Below are 21576 nucleotides of genomic sequence, written 5' to 3' on the forward strand. Positions count from 1 at the left end.
AAGTGCAAAGCCTTGTCTATTTGTGATACAAAAACTGTAACATAAGTGGCAGCAGAAGTTAATTGAAAGTCTGAAAGTCTTGACTAACTTAAAGTCAACCAAACTTAGAAACCAGAAAAGGCAGCAGCAATTATCTGAACGCAAATACGGAGACTATCGAAAACTCTTACGAGAAGTTGAGCTGAGAAGTAATTTACATCATTCTCAGTGATGATTTATTGTATGACATTTTTGCAGGCAGATTGAAAAGTCTTGGACAAAGTCAAAGTCTAAAGTATTTGCAGTCTCACAAAGTTGATTTTTTTTTGGGTTCTCAGAGTAATGACAGAGACAGAGAGAGAGAGAGAGAGGGAGCGAGGAGGAAGCAAAAGAAGTGTACCGCTAAATCGCCTAATCACATCATGAGAGAACTGTGAACTGCGATCCCCAACTTTAGCCAGCTTACGGATCAAAAACTTGTGGTTCATCATGTGAACTCTCAGCTGTGATCATTGCTGGTCATGCAGGAAGTTCAAGTGCGAGAACAAAATGCCCATGACATGTGCGATTGTGAGTTATGCACTGCCCATTCGAAGAGGGGAAAAAAAGAACAACAAATGGAATCGAAGCGAAAGAGAGAGAGAGAGAGATAGGGAGAGAAAAAGGCGAGTAGCAAAATGCAATATACATTAGATATATATGCCAAGAACGAGGCTATAGAAAATTACGATTTATGTAACAAGTTAAAGAATCTGAGCGCATTTATTTCCGCATCTTCTGCAGATGGCAAAAAGCGTCAAGCGATGGAGATGGAGCTGGAGATGGGAGAAGAAAAAAGCCAACAAGTCGTCGCGGTAATAGACAGTAAGTCAGTCATTCATATATCAGACAGATTGACTGACTGCGAGTCTGACTGGCAGACAGACAGATCGAGAGACCGACAGTCAGTCAGTCGGTCGGTTATTAAAGAAAGAGAGAGCAAAGCAACTTATTACATAAGACTCTGTGAGCGAGACAGATGCGTTAAGATGGGGAGCAAAAGAATTATAATTTTCCAATCAACTGATAAATTTTTAATGACGTCCAGCCGAGAGAGAGACCTGAGGAAAATGTTGTTCAAAGTGCATGCTGGAATTTTCAGACGCTGTCGATGAATCGCCATCGCAGTCACCATCGCCATCGACTGCGGACATGTGTAAGAAACATTCCCATAGGTGTGATTGCTGGCGCGCAAGAACAAGTAAAACACCAAATTACTGTTACTGGGCAAAGTCAGCAAAGAAAGAGAGGGAGAGAGAGATAGAGAGGCAACTCTAATGCACTTGGCTGCAGGCCATTGGCATTGCCTCGACTTTGACTTCGAAGTTGGACTTTTGCTCAGTTTGCGGACCACAGCGTCGCGTCGCCGTGATCGATGATGAGCTGATGATGCGGTTGACTGCCTTCGGTAAGAGCCAAAGTCAAAGCTGAAGCTGATGCCGATGCTGTGATCTCCCCCCTCGCTATGTTGCCTGCCGCTTGCCGCTGTCAGTTGTCGCTTTCGCACTTGCTTAGAGCTCACGCTGTCCACGACACATTTCTCATGCAAATAACAAAAACAAAAAGAAACCAGACAAAACAAAAAACAAGTACGAAAGGTTCAGTCGATTGTGCTCGACTTTGAGATACCTGCTGTCTAATATACCAACAAAATACGAAAATATACCGAAATTTACATTTGGTATATTGATATACCAACTGTTGCTATAAACAATGCGGTATTATTTCCACAGTATACCAATTAATTAGTGCAATAAAATACTAAAATATACCAAAATATATATTTGGTGTATTTATAAGCAAGTGCTGCCTCTAATAAACAATGCTGTATTATTTTTACAATATACCAACAAAATACTAAAATATACCGAAATGTATATTTGGTATATTGATATAGAAAGTGCTGCATCAAATAAACAATATACCAAATTAATATACCAACAAAATACAAAATATACCGAAATGTATATTTGGTATATTGATATAGAAAGTGTTGTCAAAAGACAAAGCGGTATTACAGTTGATAAATGTAGCGCATTAATAATCAAAAATGCTAAAATATACCAAAGGATATATTTGGTATATCAATACACTACTACATTCTTAAACAATCTGGTATGGGTTCTTATACTGCCTGCTAAATTTATTTCCTTTTCTAATACCCTTCTACTCAATGGGTAACAAGTATAAAAACAGACAAAAAAAACAAGTAAGAAAGTTACAGTCGAGTTTGCTCGACTGTGAGATACCCGCCACCCAGCGACTCGTTACGAAAAGACTCAATGAACAACCGATTTATGGGTTCTTGAATGAGATCGCTTGTATCGCTCTCAGAGACTATACGAGATAGAGCTATAATTTTTTTTCGACAGTATTTGTTATGTTTGCACGCAGTTTGTTTCAAAATTTTTTTTTTTTTTAGTCGTATTTACAACAATTTGAATAAAAATTGTGGATTTTATTAAAGAAATATTTTGTATGAGCAAAACCGCCTGCTATGTATGTATTGTATGTATGCGTATACGTATATACATGCTCATCTATATTAGCATCTGTATGCTCGAGCTCGGTGGTGCTCGAGCTCAAATCCTGATCGAAAGTGCATGCATATTTATTTTTAATATTTTGAGATTATTACCGTAATATTTTGCTTTTATTCAAAATGGGTAGCGGGTATTTCACAGTCGAGCACACTCGACTGTAGCTTTCTTACTTGTTAAAACTCTATTTAAAAAAGTTTGAACTTTAAAATTTTGGTTTTTACATTTTAAGATAACAATAACTAACAGTGGCTCTAGGCTCTTTAGATTCGAATCTCGACTAGTCAGGACACAAGCCTATAACTCCTTTTAAACCTACCTCAATTTCAAAATGCTATTAAATTCGACAGACATTCGCCGACTGGATAGTGTAATCGGTAGAGAGGCTCGTCTGCTCTCTATCAAAATATCTATCCAGTTGTGGGTTCGAATCCCACTGCGGGCATGGTTGTTGTGTCTGTCTCTACACTAAAAAATAGTCTTTCGTCTTAACATCTCACTTTGTATTTGTCCATATGTGTGTCCATAATTCAGAAAATTCTGAAATATGTTAGAAATACTCACAAATAAAAGCACTGTGCTGTTTGGAGAACAGAATAAGACTGACTATTTTGTCAGTGACAATTTATTACAAAAAAAACGACACGTGTGTATGTATCAGTGTATGTCAGAATCTACTATGTATGAGTGTATTAGGTGTACCGGTATGAAATGAGCGTTTTTTTGTGAACATAAATAAACATTAATTATTAATGGGGAAAGTAAAAAACATTTTATTCAAAATATTGGCAATTGTTTTCTACACATTTTGACTACCTTTCTGGCAATTTGTGGATACCACGCCAATAAAATTGTTCGTCTTTTAAATGTTTGGTATATCGATATTTTAAACCATTAAAAATATACCATAGACGGCACAATGTGCTAGATTGACGGCCAAAGCAACTCAGACCCCTAGTAAGTAGGCGTTTTTGCCCATACAAAAGTATTTCTTTAATAACTTCCACAATTTTTATCTGATCGCAACCAAATTTTCAGGAATCATAAGTACTATAGTAATTATAGTATATACCAACTCGTAACTCTAGCTTTAAAATTACGCTTGTGATTCGATTTGTTTCATTTGCGAGGGCGGGAGTGGGCGTGGCAAAAATTTGAAACAAACTTGATCTGCGTGCAAACATAACAAATGCTGTCGAAAAAAAATTATTATAAAATTATAGCTCTATCTCTTATAGTCTCTGAGATCTAGGTGTTCATACAGACGGACGGACGGACGGACAGACGGACATGGCTATATCGTCTCGGCTGTTGACGCTGATCAAGAATATATATACTTTATAGGGTCGGAGATGCCTCATTCTACCTGATACATACATTTCCTGCCGGCACAAAGTTATAATACCCTTCTACCCTATGGGTAGCGGGTATAAAAACTGCAGAGCTGTACAGTGACTGCCGGTTGTTTGTGTACTCAACGAGGCATTGACTTCCACGTGGACGTCAACATATTAATCTGAATAAGCTACTTGGAAGCTCGATGCAAAATAAAATGAGTTTATGCTAAATAAGCCTTAAAATAATCAAAAGAAAGCAATTTTAATATATGAAAAAAATCTACGATATGTAAGCTATATATTTGAATTTAAATAATGTGTATTAATGAGTATTCCTAATAAAAGTTTCTATTTCTATATAATGTTATCAGTTTTATAAAAGTAATAGCAACTAATTCCCTTCTATTACCTTTAACTCTTCGATTACTGTTTATATTTACTTAAAATGTTTAGCGCTCAACGCATTTGCGCCGCGGACCTTTTGATATCGTGTTGATTATTCGATTTGCGATTTACACTCGCAATTCGATTGCGATTTATATGAATTGAAATTTGAGCTATGACTTGCGGCCATCAAACAATTGTCGATGCTCGCATGGATCGTGGAGGAACTTTAAAGGCAATTCAATGTGTACGAAGAAGCACCTGCTCTCGCCGATCGTGTGAGTCTACGAATACGTGTATGAATATGAATACGAGAGTGAGTGCAACTCTAGTCAACAAGTGAGTCCAATATGCATGCCGCTTTGGCGACCGTTATTTAATAAGGAAATTTGTAAGTTTATATTTTCATTTGGTTTGCATCGTGATTCGTCTGTCTGTCCATCCATCCGTCTGTCTGTCTGTCTATGTTGGCTGCTTGGCTGGTTGAGCTGACCAGAGGCCACTCTCGAGAGTCGATCGTCGAGACGTTGGGCTGACTTCGCTTTGCTGGCGTCTCAGGTGTCTGAGCCAGGCGCCAAATGGGCAACGAAAAAAAAAGAAAAAAAAAGTATATAGTATAGATAGAAAAAAAGAAGACGCCACGCTGCACGCATACAAATTGCTAAATACGAAATGCAAAATGCGAAATGTGAAATGCGAAAAGCTCACCGACCAGCCAGCTGGCGAGTTCTCCACTTTGCTGTGCCCGGTTCTCGCTTCAATACACTGTACAAAAAAAATAGCATTTCCTAAAATCTAAATTATATTTAATTTTAAATAAGTCAAAATGATTAAAACTAAGAACGTTTTTAAAAAATGGGCAACGAAATCTCAGTTATTCTTTTGCAGCACACTTTTTAGTATATTTCTTAGTGTTTTTGTTTACTTAATGTATATTAAAGAATATACTTTTTAGTATTTTCTTATTATTTTTTATTTTAATGTATATTAAGTATATTACTTTTTAGTATTTTTATTTTCTCAATGTATATTCTTCATACTGAGTTGTTCTCTGGCCAAAAGGCGCATCGAATCGTTTGGCTCAGCGCTCGCACGCTTGCGATTTTCGCGCATTTTCTTTTATATTTTTCAATTACAACAATATTTTGCTACCTCTCTCCCCCTCCCACAATCGATCTCCCTCCCTTTCTACACTCGGTCGGTATTATTGCTCTTTTGTCAATTAATTGATTGCGCTTCAACAACGATTCTCCAGGCTCACAATAATAACTGTCGTATTTGCGCTTAAATATGTGCAGCTCAATTGCCAATCGACTTGACTTCGAGAGTTGCTCAAGAAGATCATCAGCTCCCTCATCCTCCTCCTCCTTCGGCTCCCTCTGCTTCCTTTATTTTTCCCCACTTGTGTTTTTTCCCCCATTTAGCTGCTTGTTTCTAAACAGTCTCTGGCGTAAAAGTAGTTCTTCTTTTTATTGTATTCCTTGTCTTTCAAGTCGTCTCTCGTTTTTGTCTATCTTCTTCTTATTTTTCTGTTGCCGCAGGGTTGTCGAGTCTCTCATCAATTGATTTATCATATTTGGAGCTAAAATGACTCGATGCTTGAGTACCGCAAATTGCGACCGCTTCTGACCCACATGCAATTTATATTCGCAACTTTCAACTCGATGCAAATCAAATGCAATCTAATCATAAGTGTATGTTTTATGTTTTATGTTTTCTAAAGTTAAGCTGAAACTATGGAACAACAGTGCTGAGCTCTAGGTGGAAACGCAAGTCTATAAAGCAAAAAAAAAATGAGTTTAAGTTTTAGCACTTTTGCACTTTAGGCGAATTTACCTCATTATTTTTAATATTTAATATTTCTGCATCGTTTTCTTCAATAATTATTGAAAATTTTCTTGTACTTTTGCAATTTATTTGTTCACTAATCATTAAAAATTAAAACATTAAATGAACTTAATTTTGTGCTGAATTCATAAAAATGTGTTTAGTGTATTTCTCGTTTGTGATTTAATGACTTCTTTAGGCCTTGTTCTGTTTATTTAATGTCCCATTTTTGTAGTTCTCATTCAGAATAAATCAAATAGCTTTCTACTCGTAATATTTCAGAATTTACAGCATTACATATCTGCTTAGGGTTTAGAGCTTGAGAATTTACATGATTCGCGCAGTTTCAAAAAAAAGAAGCGATTAAAGCTAATGGTAAACCATATCCCTATATTTGCATTAACTATCGATAGGCCGGGAATTTGCAAGTTCCAACAGAAGCCCATTAAAGCAAGAAACAAAAAAAGCCAACGAATCAAAGAGGCAGAAAAGAAAGCGAGCCCTGAAGTTGAGCAGTTGAGCATTGTGTATTTTATATACTCAACTCTATAGTTCTACGATATGATTGAAGACGTATGCAAATCAGAGGTGGCTCAATAAAGACGACACCTTTTTAAATGTCGTTCAGCATTCAGCGAAGAACAAAACAACAACAAGTAAGAAAGCTACAGTAAAGTGTGCTCGACTGTGAAATACCGGATGTCCATTTTCAATAAGACTAGTATTATTCTGAAAATATACTGAAATAATATACCGTGAATATACCGAATACAAAATATTCGAGTACACTCGACTGTGAGATACCCGCTAATCATTTTCAAAAATATAACAAAATTGCAGTATTAATTGTAAAATATACTAAATTAATATATCACTAAAATACTAAAATATACCAAAGGCTATATTCGATATATTTATAGAGCATTTAATTGGAAACCTAGAATATATACTGAAATAATACCAAAAAGTTTGGTATATCGAGTAGAAAATATACTAATATAATAAAATACTAATACAATACTACACCAAAATACTAAATTCTTTGTTATGTTGAGGACAAAGTGTACCATAATAAAATCTGCTCAAATAATATGCCGACAAACTAATAATTCTTTGGTATATCGAAAACAAAATATACCAGATTAAAATATACTCAATTAATATACCGATAAATACTAAATACTTTGGTATATGAAGTACAAAATATATTTTTATACAAAATTCTTTTTTATATTCTTGACAGCGATCAAGAATATATGTTTGCATAAAGCTATAATACCTTTTTACCCTTTGGAAAGCGGGTATAAAAACAAAACCAAAAAGGGCTGGCGACCTTGCTGCGAAGAAAACTAGCTAAACAGCAACAACAACAACAACAAGAACAGAAAAAAAACTACATTTGGACCAATTAAAAATCTATAAAAATACTTTAACAATATGCCAGAGACAATGCAGCAGGCAACAACAATAGAGAATTTTTGAATTTTAGGGTAATGGAATCGGAATCTGAATCGGAATCGAGTCGAATCGAATCGAATCGGGGGAAGGAGAACTGCATTCATTAAAAGCCAATCAAGTGAAATAAACTCATTGGCTTTCTATAGAGCATCCTAATTGGGCAACAAAAAGACAGTTAAAAAATGAATTCAATTAAGTTAAGAGAAAAGAAAAGCAAAGCAGCCGAAAAAAAACACACACACGAGACAATAGACAAAATAAATAAAATAAAAAACCGAATAACCGAAAAACATCAACAGACAAAAAAACGCCAAATAAAGAATTTATTGAGTATCATTGTGAATAATATTGAATGACGCATGCAACTCTCGTCGCCTTCCCCTCGCCTATATCTAAGTATTTGCCATAAAACTAATCAATTTACATACTCAAGACTTCAAGTTCTAGCCTAACCATTAAAAATAAGATATAGACACGAAATCAGTTGAAAAGCAGAACGAATGCTTGAAAACAATTTACGGGAGAATTTCTCCCAAAATTGATGACACAAAGTGCTCAAATACTGTTGAAATTTTTGTGAAGTTTATATTAGAACTTAAGGCAATTGAATTAAACATTTAATAGTATTCAAAATGCATGCAAAAATGAAATAATAATCAAAAGAGAACTAAATCAAATAAACTCAAAAAACGATAAAGCCAAAAAGATGAGTTTCCTTTTTAATAAAATTAAGTGAAATTAATTTAAAATTTTATGCTACACAATAGCTTAGCTTTTCTTTAACTCTCAGCCACAATTAACAATCTCTCATCCAATTCAAATATTATTTCGAAGTGAACATTTTACATTTCACATGCTCGCCAGGTTATTGATCTTCTCTCGTCACACAACAACAGTTAGGAAAAGGGATGTGCCTTTTCTTTCTTCTCCCTTTTCCCCCCTTTTTTTGTTGCTTTGCAGATGCTTTCCCCAAAGATTCTTTCTCTCAGTTCGCACTTCCGTTTCCCACACACACAAACTGCGGAAGCGTCGCTAGGGCAGCTTCAGCTCCCTCCTCTCTTTTCTTCTATTACTTCTTCTTCTGTTTTTGCCTTTTTCTAACCCAAAACGAGGAGCATAAAATCGAGGGAGCCGCGCCTCCAGGGACAATAGACAAGTTGTGAAGTGTTTGAAGTGTTTCCCACCAGGGCGCAACCCTTTTGCACCCTTCGAGCTCAGCTCAGCTCAGCTCAGTCTGTTGATCTATCAGAAATCTGTCATGTGGCAGCAGGTAGAGCATCAACCAACAACAAGCAACAACCACCGTGAAAAGCAGCGATGCAAAGCAGCAGAAGCTGTTCGCATATCGATCAACATGAATTTCGATTCGCATTTGCTCTCTCGACGTGGGAAACTCACACAGGTGCTGTTTCCAAAAATGCCAAAATGAAAAGAAAAGGCCAGCTAGAAATTTGATATGTTTTGTGCACTTTGGCGAATATTCAATTCAGCTGCCACATGTTGCAAATAAATATTTAAGGAGTTTTGAGTTTTGAATTTTCTTCAAATTCCCATTCTCCATCGAGTTGTATAATTTTTCATTTGGGCTGCTTTGCAACTAATAGAAATCAATATGAGCGAAGAGAGAACTCTGGTTATGTGAGCACAGCAACAACAACAACAACAACAAACAGTTGGACAGCAACAACATCAACAAGAACAACAACGACAACCGCAATAATGACAGTCACAGCACACAAATCAACAAATCACGATCGGAGACCGCCACACAAAACTCACGATTTCGTCTTGTCCCGAAAAATAATCAAAAAAAAAAAATACACATAAAGACAAAAATCGAAAAAGAAGTAGATTTTCACTTTGTTGTTTTTTCGGTAGCTGCAGAACAAGACCATGCCCCATGTTGCAAGTGCCCAACAACAAGAAATCGATTTGCCCTGACTTGAAGTTACCTCGCAAACAGCAGAAACTATCAAACATATTTCAATTTGTTCAAGTTGCTGAGTTTAATTTGACTTAAAAACCTTGTTTTAAGATATATTTTAAAATCGAAAAGTTCTTAAATCAAGATATGCAATCTTCTTTTCAATAAAGTATAAAATATTCTTGAAACAAGAATGCTTTTAATCTTAAAATGCAAAAATTTGCATAAAAATCTTGACTTAAGATTTTTGTAACCTAACAATCGTATATCAATGTTGTCGAAAAAATCTTGAATCAAGAATTGCAATCTAGCTTTCAATCTTTTCTTTAAATATTCATCATTTACAAGATTTTTATAAGCTGCTAATTTTTTGCGAATTTTCAATATTATTAAATGAATACTTAAAAATAGAAATCTACATTTTATATTCAACATTTTGTATTCGGAATTTCCTGAATTTGCAAAATATGTTAAGTCAATGGGAACTTTAAAGTCTTTTAAACTGCTCCGATCGAACATATTATTTATATTATTAGCTTTGCAGTCTTCAATCAGCTTCCTATTATACCCAACTTTGTATTGCTTTGGCGAGTTAGAGCAGAATATCGATGGGTTTGCTTCAATGAGCAGCAATTGCAATTGCAATTGTTGTGCTGAGAGAGACAAAAGGCAGCTACTGAGTCAGTTAGGCAGTTGGTCAGTTCATCAGTCTGTCAGTCAGTCTTTCCCTTATTCTCTCTCTCTGTCTCTCCTTCTCTGTCTTCCATCCCACTCGCAACTCTCGAACTGTGCCATTTGTGGCATTGCAAAGTTGTGGATGTTGTCAACATTTGATCATGGCGCATGCTTCAGTAGCCAACAAGCAGAAATTGTGGCCAAAATGTGTAAGCAATTTGTCAATATGTTATGACAACGACAACGATAGCAACAACGGCAACAGCAACAGCAACAGCAACAACAACAGTTGCTGGCAACAGCAGCAGCCACATTATTGACATTAGGGCACCTGTTTGTTTGCCAACTTAAAACTATGATTACCGTTGTTGTTGCTGTTGTTGTTATTGTTGCTGCCATTGTCATTGTTGCCGGCAGCACGCGTACAGCACACACACACACACACACATAGAGACACACACATGATCACAACTCGTGACTGAGTCGAGAGACGGCAGCCAACGTTAATCACAGACAAAATAAACCACGGCTAAGACTGCTGAGCAACAACAACTAGAAAAAAAACAAGTAAGAAAGCTACAGGCGAGTGTGCTCGACTTTGAGATACCTGCTACCGATAATGCAAAAAATCAAAACAGTGTGGTATTAATTTAAAAGTATACCGAATTAATATACCACAAAAGTATTCAAAATAATAACACATTCAAAATATACCATAGAGATCGAATATACTAAAAAATTACCAAAGGATGTATTTGGTATATTAATATTACTACATTCAAAATATACTATAGAGAACTACACATACCATAGAATAAAAAATATACCATGCAGTAAAGAATATACCATTGAGTAGAGAATATACCATATACCACAAAAATATACCATACAGTAAAGAATATACCATTGAGTAGAGAATATACCATATACCACAAAAATATACCATACAGTAAAGAATATACCATTGAGTAGAGAATATACCATATACCACAAAAATATACCATACAATACAGAATATACCATAGACATACCAGATTGTGAGCCAAAGCAACTAAGACCCTAGGCATTATTTGCCATACTAAAGTATTTCTTAAATAGCTTTTTACAATTTTTTTCTGATCGCAATCAATTTCTCATAAAAAATATGACAAACATTTAAATCGAATTTCGTCTGCGTGCAAACATAACAAAAATATATTATATCTCTATTTCTCATATAGACGGACGAACATCGCTATATTGAGTCGACTGTTGAGACTGATCAAGAATATATATACTTTATAAAGTCGAAGATGCCTCTTCCTGCCTGTTACATACATTTCCTGCCGGCACAAACTCATAACACCCTTCTACCCAATGGGTAGAGGGTATAAGAAAAAACAGCGCCAAGTGAAAGAGCCAAATGCGAAGGCGCATTTGCAATGCTCTCGTTGCTGTTGTTGTTGTTATTGTTATTGTTGCTTTTGGGTTTTTGGTCAATGAACAAGAAAAATGGGTTTTCACGGTTACATGCGTCGACGTCGGACAACGACGACGAAGACTTGCTACATGTGAGTACCTCAGCACACACACACACACACACATACAGCGACATGTGCACAACATAAGTACAAACAACATGCATATGACATGTTGCTTAGAACCAACAACAACAGCAACAACATCGATGAGAATAACAACAACAATCATAGAACAACATTCGACTGTAGCATTAGGCAAGTTCGTTGCCTAAGTCTTTCGTTTACGTTCGCGTTCTTCGTCTACAACAAAAGGCACCGCCAAGCAAATGTGATTGGTTCCGGTTTGCAACTAACGTTGAACGCTTTGGCTGGAGGAAACAAAGTTGCAGATTGTTCTTGCTACCCAAAAAAGTGTGCAACATAAAACCAACAACAACAACTGGGAAAACTTGGTTTTTATTTTGAGAGCAATTAATGTCTAAGAAAAGACAAACATTTGGTTAATGTGTGTTTGCCCAGAAGTCTGTTCGAAAAAAGAACTAAATTAAAATGTTTTTAATCAGCCAAGACTGAATCAAAAATTACTTGCAAGAAGTTTAGAGCTTAGAAGATTGCGCAAATTTAGAAACATTTTATAAGAAGAAAAACTGTATCAATCAAAAATATTAGAATAGTTCTTATTAAGAAGAAATTTGCAAGTTTTAAATACAGACAACAAACTAGTTTAATTAGGTATAATTTACGATGTAAATAAATAATAAAAGTAAAAATGGCCTGTTCAAAATAAGTCAAGAATTTATATAAATTAATAAATAATTCAACAAGATTTTAAGTTAAATACCGTAGTTCCGAAAAGACAATTAAAAAAATTAAAAAAAAAACATATAAATCGAAACAAATTACTAAATTCTTGCAAAACAAATGCAAAAAAATAGAAGATTATATTTAATCTGTCATTCGCAATTTGTGTTAAATCTGCACTTAATTGTACAATTTTACATATTCTTGAATCTGTCACTTCATATTTTTTTATATCGTAATTTTAAAAATGCAAGCAAAACAAATGCTCTTCAAGTAATTTGACATACTCAAAGCATTTCGATGGGAAATTCTCGCATAAACATTATCTTTAATCTGTCATCATTTCATTGTGGAGAAGAACAGAGCACTGTGTGTGCCATTATAATAAATTTCCATTTAGCTGCCTAAGCAGATTATGATTATTATTATTATTATGAACAGGACTCGTGTGAAGGGAAACAAAATATCGAAACGCACTTCCTTTTTTTCGAAAAATCTAACGCGCATCCTGGCATCGCCTAGAGATTCTCACGCTACAACAAAACAAAACGAAAAAGAAGAAGGAAAAAAAAGAATAAAAGAAGTACGCCCTCGCGCTTTCATTGTGTTTGTGAATTGAATCGACGACCCTCGACCCTCGACGACCTTCAGGTAGCGGAGCACTCAGGTGAGCATCATCAGCAGGTACTAAAAGGATCACAGCATCAGCACTTTGTTTAGCTCTCTTTATCTAGCTATCACTGCAGCACTTTATCAATGTTTCGTGTGTCCTTGATCCTTGAGACACTTTTACTTTCACTTTCTCTTTCAGTTTGAGTTTGAGTTTCAGTTTATCGGCTGCTTAATGCGTTTAATCGCAATTGTCCCTGGCATCCTAATGAGTCCATCAGCATTTCATTCTTCCAATTCCAAATGCGACCTCCCGCAGAGTTCGGCTTCGTTGAGCGGAAGAAGCTTCTGCGATTGAGCAGTGGAAAAATAACTAAATAAACATTAACCAACCGAATATGGAAATCAAGAAGAAACATCAGTAGCTTTTCAACGGAATATTACACGGCTCAGCGACTTTGTTAAACCCTCACACCCACAACCTTCCCCACCCCCCACTCTTCTTCTCCTACGCAAGCTGTTAACAGGTGGCTGTTAGGTGGAAGTCAGGTGGTAAGCTGTTAATTCCCAGAACGCAGCTCGAAATGCGTTTAGCATAAATGAAAATATTAACTATCGACGCGTCTTTAATTAAGTTGTGGTAGCATTTTTTTTCGGTAGTTCTCTCACCCGCTAGAGATGAGCAAACACTTGCCCTTAGAGATGAGAACCGAAAAGAGTGAAGTTTATATATGGGTAATTTTCTGTTTTTTGTTAATTCAGATTATAAATTAAGAAAAAACATTTATGTAAGGAATAAATAAATCGATAAACCTTTAGTTTCAGATATATGTCTGATTCTCTGACGAAATTGCCGCATGCGGCACTATTTATAAGAATATGTCATGGTCTTATAGCTCTGGATTAGAGTTAAGATTGATTTAAGGAACTTCTTCTCTTATACGATAAAATATATAAATTCGTCCAGTTTTTAGTTTGCGTACGAATTCGTTCGTTTTTGCAGTTATCTTTAAACTGTTAAATAGTTTTAATATCTTTCTAAGCTTCAATACTAATCAAGAGCTATAAAATTCAATTTTACTCAAAATAAATGTTTTAGTATATGTTTTTTTCCCTCATACGCGTTTTTTTTGACAGAGAATTTCTCACTTACTTTTCATAGACATACATATGCATATGTATGTATAAAAATAAAGGTTAATGCAAATTTCTGAACGTGATTTCAAATTTAATAATATCAGTAATATATATCAATTATTAAATATAAATATAAGTGGAGTCTGACTTACCATTAGTGCGAAGTATTTAAAAATTCTTTTTGGTATATCTGAAAAAGAAATGAAATCAGAATTAAACACAAATTGAAGTCCTAAAATATGTAAACAACAAAGAAGTGAAACAATAAAAACTATTTAGGAAAAATCTCTTTAATTTACGAAAGACTTTAAAAAAATTGTGAGACAAAAATAAATTTTATAAATGAAAGATAGCTGCTGACGTTCGCTTAAAGTTTTAATATAAAATTGTAAATATTTAAATAGCATTCAATGAAATATCATTTTTTTGTAGCTCTGCTTGATTGTTATATATGTGTGTACTCTGCTTTGGAATTAAATTGTATTGAAACATAAAGGAACTAAAAAGTACTAAAGTACTCATAAGTAGTAAACAAGAATTGATGTACTAAAGAGGTAAAATACTGTTTGGAGTTGAATTGTATTTAAAACAAGATGGGACTAAGACTAAATATTATTTATTTATTTACATGTTAATTATTATACAAAATAATATAATAACTAAAAGAAGGGAGTGCTAGCTATAAGGTCATCGACTCGACAGTTAATTTATATGTTGTTTAATATGTTGTTGATGTCTAGGAATTTAATTTAATACTAAATAAATGTAACATAATTATGCTCTAAATAAATTTCTTCTAGCGATGAACTGCTGATGTTGGCCATCTCTAGATGAGCTATAACTATATGCTGAAGAAGCAGTTGCCACCCTCACTTGAAGTCAAAGTCGCAGTCAAAGTCTTGACCCAGTGAACAGGCAACCGAAGTTGAAGTTGAAGTCGAGCCAGATGACAACTCTGTGTGCATAATTAATGTACTTTGGCAGCAACAACAACAATAACGACAACAACAACGACAACAACAACAATAGCAACAACCCAGACTGAGCATATTTAATAACTTGTTTATGGACGACGACGCCAGTAGTAATATGTTAGATGAATGCAATGATGATGACTGGCTGACCACAAAGCTTAATAGGGCACGTGCCCTGCTTGTTAGGCCAAGCGACGACCAAATGGACGCCTCCTACTCTTGTGGAGTTGCAGTTGCATGTTGCAAGCAGCCAGTTGCTGCTGCTTTGTTGAATGGTCAATCATTGCACGCAGCTTGCCGTTAAGCCGGCGACTCAACTGTACCCTGAACTTGGCCCAGAGAGACAGACAGAGAGAGAGAGAAAGAGAGAGAAGGTTGCTCGTTTTGACCAAAAGTTGAAGCTGCAGATGAAGTTATTAAAACTGGCTGCAAGTTGTTGTTGTTGTTGTTGCTGGCTGGCCAAAACGGCAGTTAAAAATCAAAACAAGATGCGATGCCAAAACATAGAAATGCAATTGCTAATGCTGAGCAGATGTTGCAGCTGCTGTTGCTGTTGTTGTTGCTGTGTTACTGCTGTGGCAATTGCATGTGGAGCAGCAGACACAGCTGCAGCACAGTTGCCGCCAGTTGGACTCGGCTGCCTGCACGTTGTCTTTCAAGTATTTGTCAATTAGATTTTTAATTGCTGAAATATGAATGTAGGCGCAACACAGCAACACAGCAACACGGCAACAGCAGCAACGCATTTGCCGTGACTTTGACGTTGACAGCGGCAGCAACAGCAACAACAATGTTCTCTGGCTGCTTCTTTAGCCTGTTTTGCCTGTTGCAAACTTGTTGAAGCTGCAACAGACAACGACAACAACGACAACAACGACGACGACGACGATTATTAAATGCAACTTAGATCAGATCTGCAACAGCAGCAGCAGCAATAGCAACAGCAACTGCAACGACAGCAGCAGCGAGAACTCGATTAAATCGAAATGCAATGCTTCTTAGTGTCTCCTCTTCCACTCTTTGGGCTGCAGTCAAGATGAATCGCGTGCCAGGCAACTGCGACTAGCTGAAATATTATTATTATGCTTTGGCTAAAAGTGAATGATTGCCGTGTGGGGCGCAGCTGCAACAGCAACAGCAACAGCAGCAGCAACTGTAACGCACAAGGCACTTGTAACTGGCAACTTGCAACTGGCAACTGGCAACTTGCAGCATCGGCAACATGATGCGCTTTGATAGACGACGATAGATTATCGGGGCTGAAAAGCGAAACAGAATAAAAACCAAACATTTTGCTGTCGTCTTGCTAATTTACGAGCCAAATCCACATGCCGCATGCCGCAAAAGCAGAGAAAGGTGACTTAAAGAAGGTGAAGACAAGACGGGAGCAGAAAAAGGGGGTGCGATAAGAGGGGGATGCTGTTCTAACAAGAAGGGATAAAAGAGAAGCCAGAAATGAGGGAGTAGAAAAGTAGCAATAAGAAGTCGACAGGTAAATGAGAAAATATAGAAATGTGAATAAAATCAAGAAATACGCAATGAAACAAATATAAAAGAAAGTATTCCATAAAAAGAAAACAAACGAAAACAATTCTGAATATAAATAGTAAAAATATAAAAGAAATGAAAATACTAGAAATATACAATAAAGAATTTGAAGAAAAAAATATAAATGAAAAAGAAAAGATTATAAAAAAAAAATTTTAAAAATATTAAATTAAAAATGTAAAAGGAAAGATTATATCTTTAACCTTTAAATCTTTAAAAAAATTGCAAATGGAAAAGCAATAAAGAAATAATAGAATGGAAAAAGAAATACTAATAAATATTAGACGATAGAGTGCAGCTAAATGGAAGGAGAAGCGACGACAGTTGCCCATGTTGCAAGCACTCTAATTATCAGCCGCACATTGCGCATACGCCACGTGTGTGATGAGCGAGAGCAGAAATCGTCAGCATATTAGCCTTATATGTTTGCATAGCTAACTGTAAGCTAGACACACAAGAGTTCAGTTTGCCGCATGGCCGCCTCGAAGAGAAGGCAACGTGCCTCGCTTGCAACAGCAACAACAACAGCAACAGACCTTGGCCATGGCCAACTGGCAACTGGCAACGCTTGCCACTTGTGGCAACTGCAGCCAGTTGCTGGCCTTGCTCTGGACAGCTTGTTGTTGAAGATGTCAAGTCGAACAACTGCTGCTGCTGGCTGCACCTGCAACCAAAAACGTTTGCGCATCTTTTGCCAAGCCACACAAAAAAGAAAAAGAAAAACAGAAACAAATCCACCCAGTCATCTATCTATATCAACTATCTAACGAACTAAAGCATTCATCTATCTGCATATCTATTATGAGTCGACTTTATTATTAACTCTGTCTCTGTGCTATGCTGTGATTCCTTTCTCTTTTCCAACGCGCCACAGAACCAGCTTTAAGCTCAACAAAAATCACACAAAACAACAAATAATTCAATTTGAAATACAAAAAATATGAAAAATAATACGCTAAAGAACATCTCCTAATAAAGTGCGTCGTAGTGCGTTGCAGTATTTACTAGAAAACAATATACAACATAAATATTGGTAAATAATAATAATTAATAGTTTTTCTTGAAAATAAAAAGTCACCTTACTTTTTGAACACACCTTGTATATTAATAAAGAATTATTATCATAATGTGTAAGAAACATGGAAAATAGTTTGAAAAATACAAATAATTGCAACAACAAATAATTGTATTACAAATATGTAGTTTAATCGCCAACATAATATTCAAAATATTTAAATCAATTGCATGCGACTAGCAGCATAACATAATTAATAAGATTTAGCTTGGAGTGTTGGGAAGTAATTAAAATAAGTAAGAAGCTCCAATTGACTGTGAAATTACCCGTGCTGTATTATTTTCAAAATATAACAAATAAAAATGCTCAAATATATACTACAATATACGGAAGGCCACATAATATTAAGTATATCATTATTAAATTATACCAATTTAATAAACAAAAATAAATACTGAAGCATAACGAATATTTTGCATATATCCAGACAGACGAACATGGCTATATCGTCGCGGTTAATACCGCTGATCAAGCATATTATTATTATTATTAATATACTAAAATATACCAGAGGCTATATTTGGTATATATCTAGACAGATAGACATGGCTATATCGTCTCGCCTGTTAATAAATAATTTATTTCATAAATTATTTGTTTTATACCACATAATATACTACAAAAATATTGTTTTTATACTCCACGAATTATGGAGATGCATTTTTATATTATAATCATCTACCCTATTGAGTAGTGAGTATAAAAAGTAGAAAAATAAATTGAATAATTCTTGCATAACAGTAAGCCTTGCTTTATCAGTTGTATCAACTCAATTCAGCATCATTCTCTACAATTCATTACAATCTACAATTTGATTACACAAGCTACAATAATGTTGATTATCGAAGAAGAACAATTCGAATGGAGTGCACTCTTGTACTTGCTCTTGTCCATTGTGCTGATTAACACAATTTCTTGGCTCTACAAGAAAGTTGATGCAAAGGTAAGTGAAGTGACAACAGCGAGAAATTTGTTGCCTTTAAATTTGTTTGTAACTTTTTCTTCTTATTAGAAACCAGCGCAAAATAAGGAGAATGAAGAAAAGATTTAAAGATATGCGATGCTCGAGAATAAACAAACTACATAACATATAATATATAAAATGCAAGGATTATACAACATTAGTGGCTGAATTCTTATATAATTTGTACATAAAAGGCTGCAATTTTTTCACTAGCTTAAAGCGATTCAAGTCTGGAAAGAAAGAAAGAATAAAGAAAGAATATACAAAAAAAGGGGAAGAAAATATCGGACACCGAATTGCGACTTGGATTTTTTTTTGGACACTGAAAATGGTTAAATTTACTTGAAAATAATACAAATATGTTGAGGATAATGTTATATACAATATTTACAGACTGCAGCATATTTAGTTCGACAATTTCATCATCAGAGAGAAGAAAATCTAGATTGGAAGATAGATTATTTTTGATTTCTTGTTTGAATTGAGAGATTTTTCCATTCTTGAAAAAGATCTTTAATTTGAAGATTGGTCAATCTAGATTTTATTAAGAATTTTGATCATGATTTAAGAATAAACCTTCTTGATTTAATTTTGACAAGATTTAATTCTTGATTTCATAACGTTTTTTCTTTGTGTGTATAAGATTCTATTCCAATTGAAACACATTTATGTTTAAAGACGAAATTAAATGCAAACTAAAAGAGAATGTTGCTCGCAGTCATTAAATTGTTGACTGCAACTAAAAGCGGATCTAGTTTAAAGACAAAACTAACTAGTTTTTGAAATATAGTTTTAATTTAAATTGGAAATTGGAAATTGTGAGTTGAAAATAAAAATTGCATATTGATTAAAATGATGCCATCTCTCCCCATTTGACGCATTAAAATTTGTGTGCAATTCTACGAAAAATCGAAACATCGAGACATCAAACTGGAAGTGGCAAGAATGTTGCTAAGAGAGAAAGGGAGAAAGAGAGAGGGAGAGAGGGAGGAAAAGGAGGAGGTGGAAGAGGTGGAGATAGTTGCTTGTGCATGCCGTTCATAATTCAACGATTTGTCATTTTGTATTCAAATATTTCTATTCGTAGATATTCATTCTATTCGAGAACATTTGCATTTCAATTGATTCTCATCTGCGAGACGCGACGCGACGAGACGCGACGAGTGTTGAACTTTAGCGCGCGCCAATGAATCGAAACGAATCGTAACGAATCGAATGAAGAATCATTTACACACTCACATACATACATACTCAAATGTTGCTGTGGCTTTTCACACCTTCCACTGTCTAATAAGTTTTGGGGGCATTGCTAACGAGACGCACGACAGATAAAGATATCAGTTTCGTGTTCAGTTCGTTGAGAAGAACTATCTCAGATTCTAAGAGAGTCCGTCCACTCACTCACTCAGTCAGTAAGTCAGAGTCAGAGAAGCAGGCGAAGTTCTTGGTTCTTAGTGCTTTTGACACTTTCGAAAATTTGTTAGCAACGATTTGCATAATTTCACAGTAAATTCCTAATTCTAATCTATGCCCCAGCAGTTGAAGTTGAAGTCTCAACTTCGACATTAACTTCATCTTGAGAACAGACAAAAAAAAAAAGAGTCAATATGTATATTTATGTTTGATACTTAATCGCTAATAAATACACGTTCGTATTTCAAAACTGCCAGCGACACACACACTAATTTGAATATTTTTGAAAGGCCAACACCGTGTTGGATAGATCCAAGAGTGGAAGGGAGAGGAAGGGAGTTGCTGCTGCTGTGCAACTCCTGTGGCGTTTGTTTGTTCGAAATCAAAACATTTCTCACCCAACCAAAGAGAGAAAGAGATAGAAAACAACAACATCTTAGTTCAAACAGTTGAAACACATTATTCACACCTAACAAAGATTATAAATTAGCCTCACCCCACTAAAAACATCTTAATCTTGGACTAAGTAAATCCTAAGCTTAATCTCAATCTGAATCTTAATCCCGATGTGGAGTTTGATCTTCACAAATCAATTGCATTTGGTGCTTGGTTGATAAATTGCGTTGTCAATTTTTCAATTTCATCTGCATTTCTTTTTTAAATTTTTCGTTTTATCTCAATGCCCAAACATTCACTTTACTCCAATTTGATTAACGAGAGAAAATCTTTGACATTTCCTTTTTGAGTTTTCAAAGCTGTAAAAGTCACAAAACGCTTCTGGAAGCAATTCAAATTATTTGAAAATTAAAAAATTTGAAAATAATTCCCATATTTGTACCTTTCACTTAATATTATTTCACTGCCAATGTTGGTTGTGTAATAAATCAATACTCTTCACAAAATCTGCGTTAGTTCTGAGCTAATTTTCAAAAATACTTAATATTATATCATTGTCAATGTTGTTATTAAACCATAAAAAGTTGGTTGTGGAATAAACCAATACTCTTCAAACTTCTTTTTCCATTTGTCTTATGATAACTTTCCATTCTGACAAATTTTGTTCCTCCTCCTTTAATTTCTCGTACATCAATAAATAGTAAAGAGCTAATCAAATGTGCCGTTAGTTATGATTAAAATGATCTGTCTCCTCTTCATTTCCAACTAAATCATAGTTGCATTTGACACCTTCAAATCCAATTCAAAATTCCAGTAAAAGTATCTGGTTTGAATTTTAGTTTTTTTAGAGGAGGAGTTTCCACTACTCCGCCTTCAACATGAATATGAATGGATAGCAGGCCGCAGAGTGAGTGTTGTGTGTGTGTGAATGTTTTTGAATATATCGGAATAAATAGATATATTCACAGCAATTTATGTATCTTAATTGTGCCCCAAAGCGCCCCATTCGAAGTGTGAATGAAAGAACCTTTTTTCT

The 21576-nt window shown here is 35.1% G+C and overlaps 1 long non-coding RNA gene across 3 annotated transcripts in view; it reads right to left on the reverse strand.

Annotated features, from left to right (window-relative positions):
* Nucleotides 1-21576, reverse strand: part of LOC133848035 (uncharacterized) — an 85092-nt gene that overhangs the window by 12148 nt on the left and 51368 nt on the right. The window contains exon 3 of one of the 3 annotated variants that reach the window (XR_009895208.1): nt 14323-14360. The exons of the other annotated variants lie outside the window; for them this stretch is intronic. This is a non-coding gene — a long non-coding RNA (uncharacterized LOC133848035). The remainder of the gene's footprint in view (nt 1-14322; nt 14361-21576) is intronic. 3 annotated transcript variants of the gene reach the window in all.

Source organism: Drosophila sulfurigaster, chromosome X (genome assembly GCF_023558435.1).
Source record: "Drosophila sulfurigaster albostrigata strain 15112-1811.04 chromosome X, ASM2355843v2, whole genome shotgun sequence".
Classification (NCBI taxonomy): domain Eukaryota; kingdom Metazoa; phylum Arthropoda; class Insecta; order Diptera; family Drosophilidae; genus Drosophila; species Drosophila sulfurigaster.